The 14,216-nt window shown below is 42.4% G+C and overlaps 1 protein-coding gene across 1 annotated transcript in view; it reads left to right on the top strand.

The window, feature by feature from the left end:
- Positions 1 to 14,216, top strand: part of MDGA2 (MAM domain containing glycosylphosphatidylinositol anchor 2) — a 954,748-nt gene that overhangs the window by 710,477 nt on the left and 230,055 nt on the right. The gene's annotated exons all lie outside the window — the stretch shown is intronic.

Genomic DNA, 14,216 nt, shown 5'->3' with positions numbered 1-14,216 from the left:
GAGGGCAGTTGAAGCAGCAGCAACTGTTGCCTGCCAAACCTGTTCTCCTGACTGAATGGCACTGCATGTCCTCCATCTTCCAATACTGAACCCTCCAGACTTCTTACTCGCCAGGATTCTGTCTCTCCCCATATGTTTCAAATAACTAACAATGCCGTTGTAATAAGATTTTCCAGAACTCTTTAAAAAATAAGCATTGTGTATGTATGCATACTTGCATGTACATTTCCACTGAGAATTTCCAAAGGCAAATGCCATGATATTTTAAACACATCTTTGTTTTTAAACATGCTTTCTTTCTGCTCTATTGCTAGATTTATAAAACATTGTCGACCCTGTTTTATTAGCCCCTCTTGGTTTATTGTAGGTGAAGCAGTAAAAAACAATAATAAAAGTATTTCAGTGCAAAAAAAAGAGCACTTTTTATTTACAGAATGTAATGGGATCTTTTAATGCTTGTTCATATCATGGACAGAAATATCAGGTTTACCATCTGGTGTGAAGAGGGTTTAAAATAAGTGCTTGTTTCCTCTATAATTTAGCCACAAGACTGTAGGTAATATAAGCCATAGAATATGGGTCCACGTGGACATTCTGTTGTAGAGATTTTTCTTTACTGAAAATAAAGGAAAGCTATAGCATGAAAAAATTACTCAGGACTACTAAATATTTCATAATATTTTAACTCTTTGTATCATTCCTATGACTAAATTAAAATCTAGTAGAAATACTAACTTATAAAAATTTATTTTGGGTGCGTTTTTGTTTGTTTGTTTAAGCTTGATTTTAAAGGGTGTTGATCTTTTTTTTGCCTTTTATTTGACTTTTAATTTCTTTATTAAGGTATTACATATGTGTCCTTATACCCCCTCTAACCCCGTCCTCATGTCCTCAACCCCTGTTGTCTGTGTTCATTGGTTAGGCTTATATGCATGCATACAAGTCCTTTGGTTGATCTCTCCCCCTTACCCACACCCTCCCCTAACCGTTCCTCTGAGGTCTGACATTCTGATCGATGAGTCTCTGTCTCTGGATCTGTTTTTGTTCATCAGTTTATGTTGTTCATTATATTCCATAAATGAGTGAGATCATGTGATATTTATCTTTCTCCAACTGGCTTATTTCACTTAGCATAATGCTCTCCAGTTCCATCCATGCTGTTGCAAATGGTGAGAACTCCTTTTCACTGCAGTATAGTATTCCATTGTGTAGATGTACAGCAGTTTTTTAATCCACTCATCTGCTGATGGGCACTTAGGCTGTTTCCAAATCTTAGCTATGGTGAAATGTGCTGCTATGATCACAGGGGTGCATATATCCTTTCTGATTGGTGTTTCTATTTCATGGGATATATTCCTAGTAGTGAGATCACTGGGTCAAATGGGAGTTCCATTTTTAGTTTTTTGAGGAAACGCCATACTGTTCTCCACAGTGGCTGCACCAATCTGCATTCCCACCAGCAGTGCCCAAGGGTTCCTTTTTCTCCTCATCCTTGCCAGCACTTGTCGTTTGTTGATTTGTTGATGTTAGCCATTCTGACAGGAGTGAGATGGTACCTCATTGTTGTTTTGACTTGCATCTCTCAGATGATTAGTAACTTTGAGCATGTTTTCATATCTCCCTTTGCCTTCCGTCTTCTTTCTAAAAGTATCTATTTAGGTCCGTTGCCCATTTTTTGATTGGGTTGTTTGTTTATCTTCCTTTTGTTAAGTTGTATGAGCTCCCTGTAAATGTTGGAATTAAATCCTTATTGGTGATAACAATGGCAAATATGTTCTCCCATGCAGTGGGTTTTCTTGTTGTTTTGCTGATGGTTTCTTTTGCTGTGCAAAAGCTTTTTATTTTGATGTAGTCCCATTTGTTTATTTTCTCTTTAGTTTCCATTGCCTTAGGAGCAGTATCAGTGAAGAAATTGCTTTGTCATATGCCTGAGATTTTGCTACCTGTGTATTCCTCTAGTAATTTTATGTTTTCCCGTCTTATGTTTAAGTCCTTTATCCATTTTGAGTTTATTTTTGTGTATGGTGTAAGTTGGTGGTCTAGTTTCATTTTTTTGCATGTATCTGTCCAATTTTCCCAACACCATTTGTTGAAGAGGCTGCCTTGACTCCATTGTATGTTCATGCCTCCTTTGTCGAATATTAATTGAGCATAGTGGTTTGGGTTGATTTCTGGGTCTCTATTCTATTCCATTGGTCTATATGTCTGGTCTTGTGCCATTACCAGGCAGTTATGAGAACAGTGGCTTTATAATACAGACTGATACCTGGTATTGAGATCCCTCCTACTTTGTTCTTCTTTCTCATAATTGCTGCAGCTATTCGGGGTCTTTTTTTATTCCAGATGAATTTTTGGAAAGTTTGTTCTAGGTCTGTGAAATTGCCGTTGGTATTTTAATGGGGATTGCATTAAATCTCTAGATTGCTTTGGGTAGTATGGACATTTTGATGTGGTTTTTAAAAAAATTAAAAAGAAATAATTTGCATAAAAATTATTTTGAAGTTCATATAATTTATAATTAAGCCTTGAATAATCAAGAGGTGACTATTCATCAATAGTTTTCTTACTTTGGTTGTTTAGAAACCTTGATTGATGCTCCATAAATCAATCAAAAATTTATTGAGCACCTCTAAAATACTTAAGATGTTTCATGGTGTGGGACCTACTGAGGAAATAAATAAAACCTGATGCTGGCCTCGAGACATTTTAGTTACATATGTAAGAGTGCACATTTTATCTTGACATGTATAGAATAAATCAGATATGTTGTATCCAGAGACTTGAAAAATGAATAAAAAATACAGAAACCAGGAAAGACCTAAAACAACAAAAGACTTAAGTTGGGCCTTAAAAATGGGCAATTATTGGATGGGCATTGTGAGGACAAAGTTACTGCTGGACAGAAGTGAGGGAGGTGAGGAGTTGTGTATTAGCTAAGTGTGTTAAGTGGACTAAACGACCTGCCAAAATTAATAAAGAGCTTTTCTTGAAGCACTGTGTTTTAATAACAGTTGACAGCTAAGCTGGAAAACAGACACTGGGATTTAGACCATCCTGTAAAATGGGGAGCTACTGAAAATATTTGAATGTTAGTAAGACAGATTTTTAAAGAAAGAATAATTCAGAATGGTCAGATTCTTTAGAAGGAGAAAAAGACATTCATGAATTAAATTTCAGTAATCCACTTATAAGTAGGAAGAAAATGCAGAAGGAAATACAGCAATGCAATATATTATTATATTAACTCTGATTCAGGGAAGTTCTGCTTTTTATAAAGTAACAACATTGGGAACCTTTATTCTTTTAAGAGAAATGAGCTGTAGAGTGCTGTTGCCTTTTATCAAACATTGCTCATTACCAGTCATGGTTTCTAAAAGGATACAAATACCAGCAACTCAATTAATAAGTGAGGAGGCTTTAGCTAGTTGGATTTCATTGTCACCTTGAATTAAGGACACTTTATCATTATGTTTTAATAGACACATAACTATTAAAAGTGGATTAAGTTTACTGGTTCAAAATATTTAGGGAATTTGGATCGGAATTATTTTGAAACTAAAGATAATTATCAGATTTGTCTTATATTTGTCAAATTATCAGATGAATAATTCTCACTGGACACAGAGTATCACATTCTTGTAAGTTTCACGTATTAACACAATTATTCCCAATCTTAGTGATGTGTTCAAATCAGCTGTGAGGTACATGATGATTAGAATATTTCCAATATTGCATGGAAGAGAAATGAGTTATGTTACAACAAGCAAGTTGAGAATTTCACTTGACAAATGGTTTATCTTGCTTATCCCATAGTCCTTAATGAGAAGCCTACTCATGTGCCATTAGTAGTTGTTGCAATTACAAACTGTTAATTTCTTAACTTCCATGTAAAGTTTTGCAATTTTTCAAAACCTCAAACTCTGAATGTATTTAAGTGCATGTCTCATGCTTAGCAAAAGAGAGGTGAGAACCATTGCCTCAGACACAGAGGAAGCACTGAAGTATGATAGAACATCTTTCCTTTAATAATGTGTGATCTGAAATAAGCATGTTGCTAACCTTCAAGTTTCAAACAGCAAATCACCGGAAATAAAACTCACTTCACGTCTATAGGTCTTGTCAGAATGAGAATCCTTGAATCAGATCTCTAGGGAAATCTATCATAAACAGACCTTTTTATTGAAGTCTAATTAATTTATGCTTTAAGTACAGATTATACATTCCACTCTAGACCACCCATCCTATCTAATAAAAGAGAAACATGGTAATTAGCATATGACCGCTACCCTGCCCATTGGCTAATCAGGGCAATATGCAAATTAACTGCCAGCAAAGATGGCGGCTGGCAGCCAGGCAGCTTGAAACTAACATGAGGCTTGCTTGCTTCAGTGACAGAGGACTCCAACGTTCCCTGCCTGCCATTGCAGGCCTCTGAGCTGCAACTCTAAGCAACTATGTAACAAATGTAGAAGCTAAACAAAAACCCAGAAACCTACTTTAGTCCGCCGGGCTTAGCCAGCAGGATCGCAACACTGTAAGCAAAGGCAAGAAACCTACTTTCAGCAGCGGAGGCCTAAGAGCTGGAGCCAAGCCTCAAAGCTAAAGCTGGCCCAGAATAAAAAAAAAAAAAAAAGAAAAAAAGGAGCGGTTGGGAGCTTCAGTCACCCCCAGCCTGAAAACAGCCCTCAGCCCCTCACCCAGACTGGCCAGGCACCCCAGTGGGGACCCCCACCCTGAAAGATGTGTGACCAGCTGCAAACAGCCATCATCCCCTCACCCAGGCTGGCCAGGCACCCCAGTGGGGACCCCCACCCTGATCCAGGACACCCTTCAGGGCAAACCAGCCAGCCCCCACCTGTGCACCAGGCCTCTATGCTATATAGTAAAAGAGTAATATGCCTCCCAGCACCGTAATCAGCAGAGCCGCGAGGCCTACCTGCACCAGGATCAGCGTGACAGGGGGCAGCGCCCAAACCCCCTGATCACCCTGCGGCTCTGTGTGTGACAGGGGGCGGGGCCACAACCTCCCTATCGGTCCTGCTCTGTTCGTGACAGGGGAAGGCGCCCCAACCCTGTGATTAGCCGTGCTCTGTGCCTGATAAGGGGGATCTCCCCAACCCCCTGATCGCCCCGCAGCTCTGTGTGTGACAGGGTACAGTGCCCCAACCCCCTGATCGGCCTTGCTCTGTGTGTGACAGGGTGCGGCGCCCCAACCCCCCCACCCCCCACTGCCCTGCTCTGTGTGTGACGGGGTAGAGCCATAACCTCCCCATCGGCCCTGCCCTGAGTGTGAGAGTGGCGGTGCCCCAACCCCCTAATCGGCCCTGCTCTGTGGGTGACAGGGTGCAGCACCCAACCCCCTGATTGGCCCTGCTCTGTGCATGACAGGGTACAGAGCCCCAACCCCCCTGATGGGCCCTGCTCTGTGAGTGACAGGGGGCAGTGCCCCAATCCCCTGATTGGCCCTGCTCTGTGCATGACAGGGGGTGGCACTGCAACCTCCCCATCGACCCTGCCTTGAGTGTGACAGGGGGCAGCGCCCCAACCCCTCAATCAGCCCTACCCTGAGCGTGACTGAGGGTGGCATTGCAACCTCCCGATCCGCCCTGCTCTGTGCATGACAGGGGCGGCGCCCCAACTCCCCAATCGGCCCTGCTCTGAGCCTGACCAGGGGCTGTACCTAGGGATTGGACCTGCCCTCTGCCACCCGGGAGCAGGCCTAAGCCAGCAGGTCGTTATCTCCCGAGGGGTCCCAGACTGCGAGAGGGCACAGGCCGGGCTGAGGGACCCCCCTTTCTCCCAAGTGCACAAATATTTGTGCACCGGGCCTCCAGTATGTATTATAAACTTCTAGAGGCCCGATGCATGAAATTCATGCAAGACTAGGCCTTCCTTCTCCCAGCAGCCAGACACCGGCTTCCCTCTGGCACCCAGGACACGGGCTTCCCTCGCAGCCCCAGCTTAGTCCAGAAGCTCGTTGGGAAGGACGTCTGGTCTACTTAGCATATTATGCTTTTGTTATTATAGATTTCTCAAAAATAAAGTGTAATTAATTCAGTGTTATACTTATTTGGGGATTCTAGAAAATGTATGTCTAGTTGTCCTTGAAGAGACAACTCTACTTATTTCTTATTTTATTATGATTTTATAATAAAATAATATATACTTTGTTTAAACTATAGTACACTATAAATATTTACATATTTTAAATCAATAAGTCATTAGTAAGCATACTCTGATGTCTTTGCTTCAGACAACATGATATTTTCCCATAGAGTTCAGGATAGTTAGCCTTCCCCTTCATTCTTTTGAGTAAGAAAAATAATCCAGTCATTTTCTTAGTCAAGACTAAAGATTAAATTTCCTCAATTTCCTTCTCAATGAAGAAATAAAAACATTTTAATTTTCTATATTTGCTTTATTTTATGTGATACAATGGGACAGTTGATAGAAAATAGTTTGTCCAAATTATCTGTCTATTTCTTTATGTTTGGAATAATAAACTTTGATGTCATATGTTTTTGAAGTTTCTCTGATTATAACTTCTCCAACAGTAGCATTGCAGAAAAGAAAAAACAAAGTAAGGGTAGTCTTATTATATACCAGAAGTTGTATCCTTGTGTTTTTATCAGGAGGAATTTTTTTCTAGACAATACATTATGAATAAATGTGGATCCCAAAAGGTGCAGACATTTCAAATTGTTCTACTTAATTTGATGTTTTTATTGTGAGATTCAATATTAAAAAATGCATTAATTAGAGAAAGGGCATAGTAAACATATCAAAAGGAACGGCATGTTCTTGAATTGGCTCTTTTCTCTGACTTTTCTTTTTTTTATTGCAGCTTATCTATCCAAATCTTTAAATGAAAAGATAAAGTAAAGGAAAACTTCAAGATCCTTTTTTTGATTCTCTTAGCTCTCACATACAACCTCACATATCTCAAGATCTACTTCATCCATAATCTCTACTAACAATATATTTTGCAGAAGATTCTGTTATATGTATGGGCTAATAATTATATAATTTCTACATTTTATTCTTATTTATCACATTTGTTCTAAAATGTTTATGATTTTTACCTAGTATGTTTATTTCTATTATATTTATAGTTGTTTATCTTCTTACCTCCTTACCTTTCTCTCTGTTCCTACCCTGCTTCCTTCATCAATTATTTTGTGGCTTCCTGGACTGTGCCAAGTAGGAAAGCAGGCAGCAGATTTTAGAGACAGAGTAAAACACTCTGTGCTTTCAGAGATATAAACATGGGAGAAAATATAGAACAAAGCCACAAGTACAGGTTAAATGGGTCTACAATGTAATAAGTGGTCAAGCAGAGTGACAAACCACCTCAGCCTAGGGATAAGCAAACTTATCATTGAAAGTAGTGACATTGGAACTGAATCTCAACACCTGGGGCAGGCAGGGAGTGCTAGAATATATGCTGAACAGAGGAAAAACTGCTTATTGAAGAGCACTGAGGTTCACTGGCTGGTAAAACCACACATGTGAATGAGTGTTATAGGAGTGAGCAATTCTAGAGAAGCATTTCTCAGACATGTTGCCTAGAACACCATGTTCAGAGTGATACATTTGTGTTATTAAAAAGTGGAGTTTTCATCAGATGAGTGCTGAAAAACAGGTTGTATTAACATTTTAATGCAAATATATTATATGTTTTGTACATATTATAAAAGAATGAAAATATAGGAAATATTCAGAGAAAATTAAATTATCAATAATCTCACACTCAGAGAGAGCCACTGTTAGTATTTTGCAGTATTTCTTTTTGGGCTTCCTTTTCCTCTAGATTTTTCCACTTCTCTGAATCTGGGCACAATTTCTTGCTGTCTTAATTTGTACATTTGCTGTGAAAATTTTTGCTAAGTTCCTTTTATGTGCAAAATAGAGTGCTGGATGCTGACAATATAAAGAAGAACTAGAGGCCCGGTGCACAAAAATTTGTGCACTCGGCGGGGGAGGGGGGTCCCTCAGCCTGACCTGTGCCCTCTTGCAGTCTGGGACCCCTCAGGAGATAATGACCTGCTAGCTTAGGCCTGCTCCTGGGTGGCAGAGGGCAGGTCCAATCCCTAGGTGCAGCCCATGGTCGGGCTCAGAGCAGGGCCGATTGGGGAGTTGGGGCGCCGCCCCTGTCATGCACAGAGCAGGGCGATCAGGAGTTTGTGATGCCACCCTCAGTCAAGCTCAGGGTAGGGCTGATTGGGGGGTTCGGGCACCACCCCCTGTCATGCACAGAGCAGGACCAATAAGGGGGTTGGGGCACTTCCCCCTGTCACGCACAGAGCAGGGCCCATCAGGGGGGTTGGGGCTCTGTACCCTGTTACGCACAGAGCAGGGCCAATCAGGGAGTTGGGGCGCCGCCACTCTCACACTCAGGGCAGGGCTGATGGGGAGGTTATGGCTCTACCCCGTCACACACAGAGCAGGGCCGTGGGGGGGTGGGGGGGTTGGGGCGCCGCACCCTGTCACACACAGAGCAGGGCCGATCAGGGGGTTGGGGCACTGGACCCTGTCACACACAGAGCTGCAGGGCGATCAGGGGGTTGGGGAGCTCCCCCCTATCAGGCACAGAGCAGGGCTGATCACAGGGTTGGGGCGCCTTCCCCTATCATGAACAGAACAGGGTGGATAGGGAGGTTGTGGCCTCGCCCCCTGTCACACACAGAGCTGCAGGGTGATCAGGGGGTTTGGGCGCTTCCCCCTGTCACGCTGATCCTGGTACAGGTAGGCCTCGCGGCTCCACCGATACCGGTGCTGGGAGGCATATTACCCTTTTACTATATAGGGTAGAGGCCTGGTGCACGGGTGTGGGCCGGCTGGTTTGCCCTGAAGGGTGTCCTGGATCAGGGTGGGGGTCCCCACTGGGGTGCCTGGCCAGCCTGGGTGAGGGGATGATGGCTGTTTGCAGCTGGTCACACACCCTTCAGGGTGGGGGTCCCCACTGGGGTGCCTGGCCAGTCTGGGTGAGGGGCTGAGGGCTGTTTTCAGGCTGGGGGTGACTGAAGCTCCCAACCGTTCCTTTTTTTCTTTCTTTTTTCTTTTTTTATTCTGGGCCAGCTTTAGCTTTGAGGCTTGGCTCCAGCTCTTAGGCCTCCGCTGCTGAAAGTAGGTTTCTTGCCTTTGCTTACAATGTTGCGATCCTGCTGGCTGAAGCTTGGACTAAAGCAGGTTTCTGGGGTTTTGTTTAGCTTCTATATTTGTTACATAGTTGCTTAGAGTTGCAGCTCAGAGGCCTGCAGCGGCAGGCGGGGAACATTGGAGTCCTCCGTCACTGAAGCAAGCAAGCCTCATGTTAGTTTCAAGCTGCCTGGCTGCCAGCCGCCATCTTTGCTGGCAGTTAATTTGCATATTGCCCTGATTAGCCCATGGGAAGGGTAGCTGTCGTACGTTAATTACCATGTTTCCTTTTTATTAGATAGGATGATACTAGTATATACACTCGCCTTTAAGAAGCTCCCTATTAACATTCATTAGCATGAGACGTTTTATATAAAAACTAGATGCCTGGTGCATGAAATTTGTGCATGAGGGGGTGGGTCCCTCAGTCCGACATGCACCCTTTCCAGTTTGGGAGCCCTGATGGCTTAGGCCCACTCCCCGTGGTTCTCTGCACTCTGTGGTGCCTGGCCGCTCTGTGCCCACTGCCCAGAGGCTCTCTGCAGCCCAGAAACTCTCCACAGCCAGGGCGAGACACTTGCCTTGTCGCCACAGCGATGACGCAAGCATCCTTCCCTCTTTGTTCTGTGTGCACACGTGCTGCCCAGAGGCCCTCTAGGGCTGGTTTGAGACGCTTGCCTTGTTGCTGCAGCGACGAAGCAAGTGTCCCGCCCTGGCCGCTCTGCACCCACTGCCTACAGGCCCTCTGCAGCCAGGGTGGAACACTGGGCTTGTTGCCGCAGCAACAAAGCAAGCGTACCACCAGGCCGCTCACACTGCCCACTCTCAGTGGCCACACCCCCAGGACTGGGGGACTCCAGCGGGGCTGAGGGGACTGGGTGCCACCATCTTGTGGCTATAGGTTCTGCCACCTTTGTGACAGAGAGATGGTTAATTTGCATATTGCCCTTTTATTAGATAGGATGTGACACTACTGTTTACACTGTTCAGTAACATGTTTTACTCATTTATTAATAGTTCTTATAGCTGTTCATAGTATTTACTAGCTTGTTGTTTAAAAATATAAATATCTTTCTTGATAAATGTAGGTCTATTATGTCTTCATGAAAAAGATTGCATCATTTTTATTGTATGATTGTACCACTATTTATTTAACACATCCATCAGGCTCTTCTCAATGTTTTTAGTAAGCCAGGATTAGTATTAACACTCTCATTGAGGTTTGTAGTTTTCATAGTGACATGAACAAAATAGCATTTATCATAATAAAATTTATGACTGAATAACAGGAGGCCTGGAAGAATTAGACTGGTGACAGAGAGGTCAATTAGAACACTGCCACAAGAAGAGACAATGATGACTTCTACCAAGAAATCTACCTGCCAGCCATGAAAAGAAATAGGCAGACATGGGACATATTTTTGACAGAGAAAGGATAGTGGCTGATAGGAAGGGGTGAGCAAAAAGAAATGGTAAAACAAAGAAAATGTTATGGTCTTTAATTATCAGATTATGTATGTTGATAATTACCTATCAACTAAGTCAAGCAATAAATGGTGCTTAAGTTTGGAGATTTGAAAGGCTTTTAAAGTATTAAAATACTATGCTGTAGTCATAAATTAGAAGGGTCTAGGGCTAAAGTTGGGATTCATATTATTAACATATAAAATATATAAGTTTTATATGTTAACAAATGAGATCTAGTGATAACAAACTAGATCGCATAACAGAAAAATATATAGTAACTAGAGGCCCAGTGCACTAATTTGTGTACAGGTGGGGTCCCTTGGTCTGACCAGCGATCAAGGCCTATCGGGGGGTGGGGGGTGGTGGCCAGCTGGGAGGAGGGACCATGGGAGGATGGCCAGCTGGCCCCCTGATCCAGGCCAATGGGAGAGCCGGCTGGTCAGCTGGGTGTAGGGGCCACAGAAGGTTGGCTGGCTGGGCAGAGGAACCATGGGAAATTGGCTGTGGGAGCACAACCACCAGGGGGCAGCTCCTGCATTGAGCGTCTATTCCCTGGTGGTCAGTGTGCATCATAGCAACTGGTCGACCGGTAGTTCCAGTCTTGGTCATTTGGTCGTAACAGTTGCTTAGGCTTTTATATGTATAGATAATTAAGAGGGGTTAGTATAGAATTGTAGAGAATGGAATACTTAATGTGGATATTGAGAGAAAATCATTATAAGAACTTTAGAAGTCATAAACTTTCTTGGTCAAGAGAGTTGTGGAGAAAAAATTAACTCCAATTTCAAGATTTAAAAAGCCTCATGGAATAGATAGAGAATATACTATATTTTAATTAGATTTTTCTATTTAGCAAAAACTGGGCTAATTTATGTAAAATTTGTGTTCAAGTTACCTAGATTAAAACTGAGGTTTACATTTCTGTAATTTTGATTACATAAGAAGGAAAGTTTATCTAAATAAATGAATAACAAACAAATGTTTAAAAGAAGTTTCTTAACTATTTAGCCTGATAAATTTATAAAACATACCTAGTCAAAGGTTTGTGTATTTTAGAATGGCCTAGTGTAATAAGATCTTTGAATTAAGGCAGAAAGTGAATACTTTCATTTAGCAGCACTTCTATATTTAAGTTTTTATTGTTTGTTTTTACAGTCAACCATTAATAACCTTGGAGCTAATAAAGTGCAAATTCTTAGTTTCAAAAGTGAAGAAATTAATACTCAGACTGGTTAAATTTGGCCTATGTCATTTGGCTTGTTTTGGAAGAAATGAGACTCCATTAAATAATCTTTTATTTTATCAGTTATTTTCATTTATTTCACATAGATTTATCAAAAGTTATATATTGACTTGGTTTGGTAGATCTAAAAAGCAGTTTGTCTTTCTATTTGGGAAATATTCTATTATAGATAGATATAAAAATACTAGAGGCTCGGTGCATGAAATCCGTGCATGCGGGGGGTGGGGGGGTGGGGGGGGAGGACCCTCAGTCCAGCCTGTACTCTCTCTAATCTGGGACCCCTAGGGGGTTGTCTGACAGCCGGTTTAGGCCTGATCCCCAGGACAGTTGGACATCCCTCTCACAATCCTGGACCACTAGCACCTAATCGCTCACCTGCCTGCCTGCCTGATCACCCCTTACTGCCCCCTCTGCCAACCTGGTCACCCCCAATTTCCCCCCTCTGCCAGCCTGGTCGCCCCTAACTGGCCCCCTCTGCTGGCCTAGTCACCCCTAACTGCTCCCCCTCCGGCTTAGTTGCCCCTCATTTCCCCCCTTGCCAGCCTAATCACCCACAACTGCCCCCCCTGCCAGACTGGTCTCTCCCAACTGCACACCCCCGCCGGCCTGGTTGCCTCTTACTACCCCCCTTGCTGGCCTGGTCACCCCCAACTGGCCCCCTCTGCCTGCCTGGTCACCCCTAACTGCCTCCCATTCCAGCCTGGTTGCCCCTCATGGTTCCCCCCGCCAGCCTGGTTGCCCCACGCAGCCTGCTGTTCAGTTGTTTGGTCGTCCCTCACTCAACCCTTGCCGGCCTGGTTGTAGGCAGCCTTCTTGTGAGGGCATGAGGGTTAATTTGTATATTACCCCTTTATTATAGAGGATAAGGTAGAAATAGATATCCTATATAATAGAAGCCTAATATGCTAAGTGTCTGGTCATCCAGTCAGCCGTTCAACTAATCAAAGTATAATATGCTAATAATATGCTAAGACTGCTCAACAACTCGCTATGATGTGCCCTGACCATCAGGGGGCAGTTGACCCGTCAATCAACAACTATGACATGCACAGATAACAAGGGGGCAGATGCTCCAACCGGTAGGTTAGCTTGTTGCTGGGGTCTGGTCGATCAGGACTGAGTACGATGGGCCAGACATGCCCTGGAGCCCTTCTGTGGCCCCTCCCTGGTTGGCCAACCTCCTGCATCCTTCCCTGGCCCCTATTGTGCACCAGTGGGGTCTCTTGGCCTGGCCTGCGCCCTCTCGCAATCTGGGACCCCTCTGGGGATGTTGGAGAGCCAATTTCGCCCGATCTTTCTGGCCAGGCCAAGGGACCCCACTGTGCATGAATTTGTGCACTGGGCCTCTAGTATAATATAAAATAGATAAGTTAATTTGCAAAATATGTGTCAAGTTCATTCTCACATTTCCACCTTCTCATTTTTTATTGATCCTGGACTAGTGAACAAGAGATGGGCAGGGAAAATTAGTCCAATTTGTCCATAGGAGCAGAGCAGTTGTGAACAGGAGTCCAGTGCTAACCCAAATTATTCATTTCAAACACCATAGCTTACTGGAACCTGCTTCAAGTGTCAGTTGTCTACACTGTTCATTTGTCATAAGTTGGCCTCAGCTTGAATTTTATTCAAACAAAGTACTCATCTTCTCTTATATTCAGTGTTTTTATTTGTTAAATGTTCATATGAAATATTTGATTCTTAGAATTATCAAAGGAATTAACTGAAAATGTAAAATCCCTAATGTGTCTATTACAAAGCAGGAACATCATTAATGTTAAATGTTGATGATATTGTTATTATCCTTTGTGGTTTCTCATGTAGGGTGAGTAAACATTGAGGCTTATTTTTGATCCTATTGTTAAAAGATGCTGCTTAGAATTGCATCATTCCCTTTTGGTTTACTTCTAAAGGAATAAGTTAACAAAATCACTTAATTGTTTATATTAAATTTATTAGATTAATTTATTAAATTAAATTATTTAATCAGCTATTATTTTAAATGCAACCATATTTAAACATATGCTTTGTTAATGGCAATTCTTAGACTGTATATATCTATTATAAGAAGGTCATGGTTAATGTTTTAATGTTCCATATTTTCTGATTTCCATTATTTAACTACTTTTTTCTTTTACTACATTTTTAAGATAAGAAGTAAATGAAGGAATTAAATGAAAAATTATACACAAAGATACTTAAATAGCAAGATAATTAATTCTCATATCACTTTTGACTTGAATTTATTTTTTTTCTGTGTGAGAAAAACATTTCCATATTAGTCGAAAGATAATTTTAAAATTATGCTTGGTTTTGTTCCTGGGCATTGGAGCACAGTGATGCTAGAAGGGAGAATAAAACCTTTGCCTTT

This window comes from Myotis myotis, unplaced genomic scaffold, assembly GCF_014108235.1.
Source record: "Myotis myotis isolate mMyoMyo1 unplaced genomic scaffold, mMyoMyo1.p scaffold_m19_p_1, whole genome shotgun sequence".
In the NCBI taxonomy this organism is placed as follows: domain Eukaryota; kingdom Metazoa; phylum Chordata; class Mammalia; order Chiroptera; family Vespertilionidae; genus Myotis; species Myotis myotis.
The sequence above is the reverse complement of the archived record's forward strand: the minus strand, read 5'-3'. Positions and strand labels throughout refer to the sequence as shown.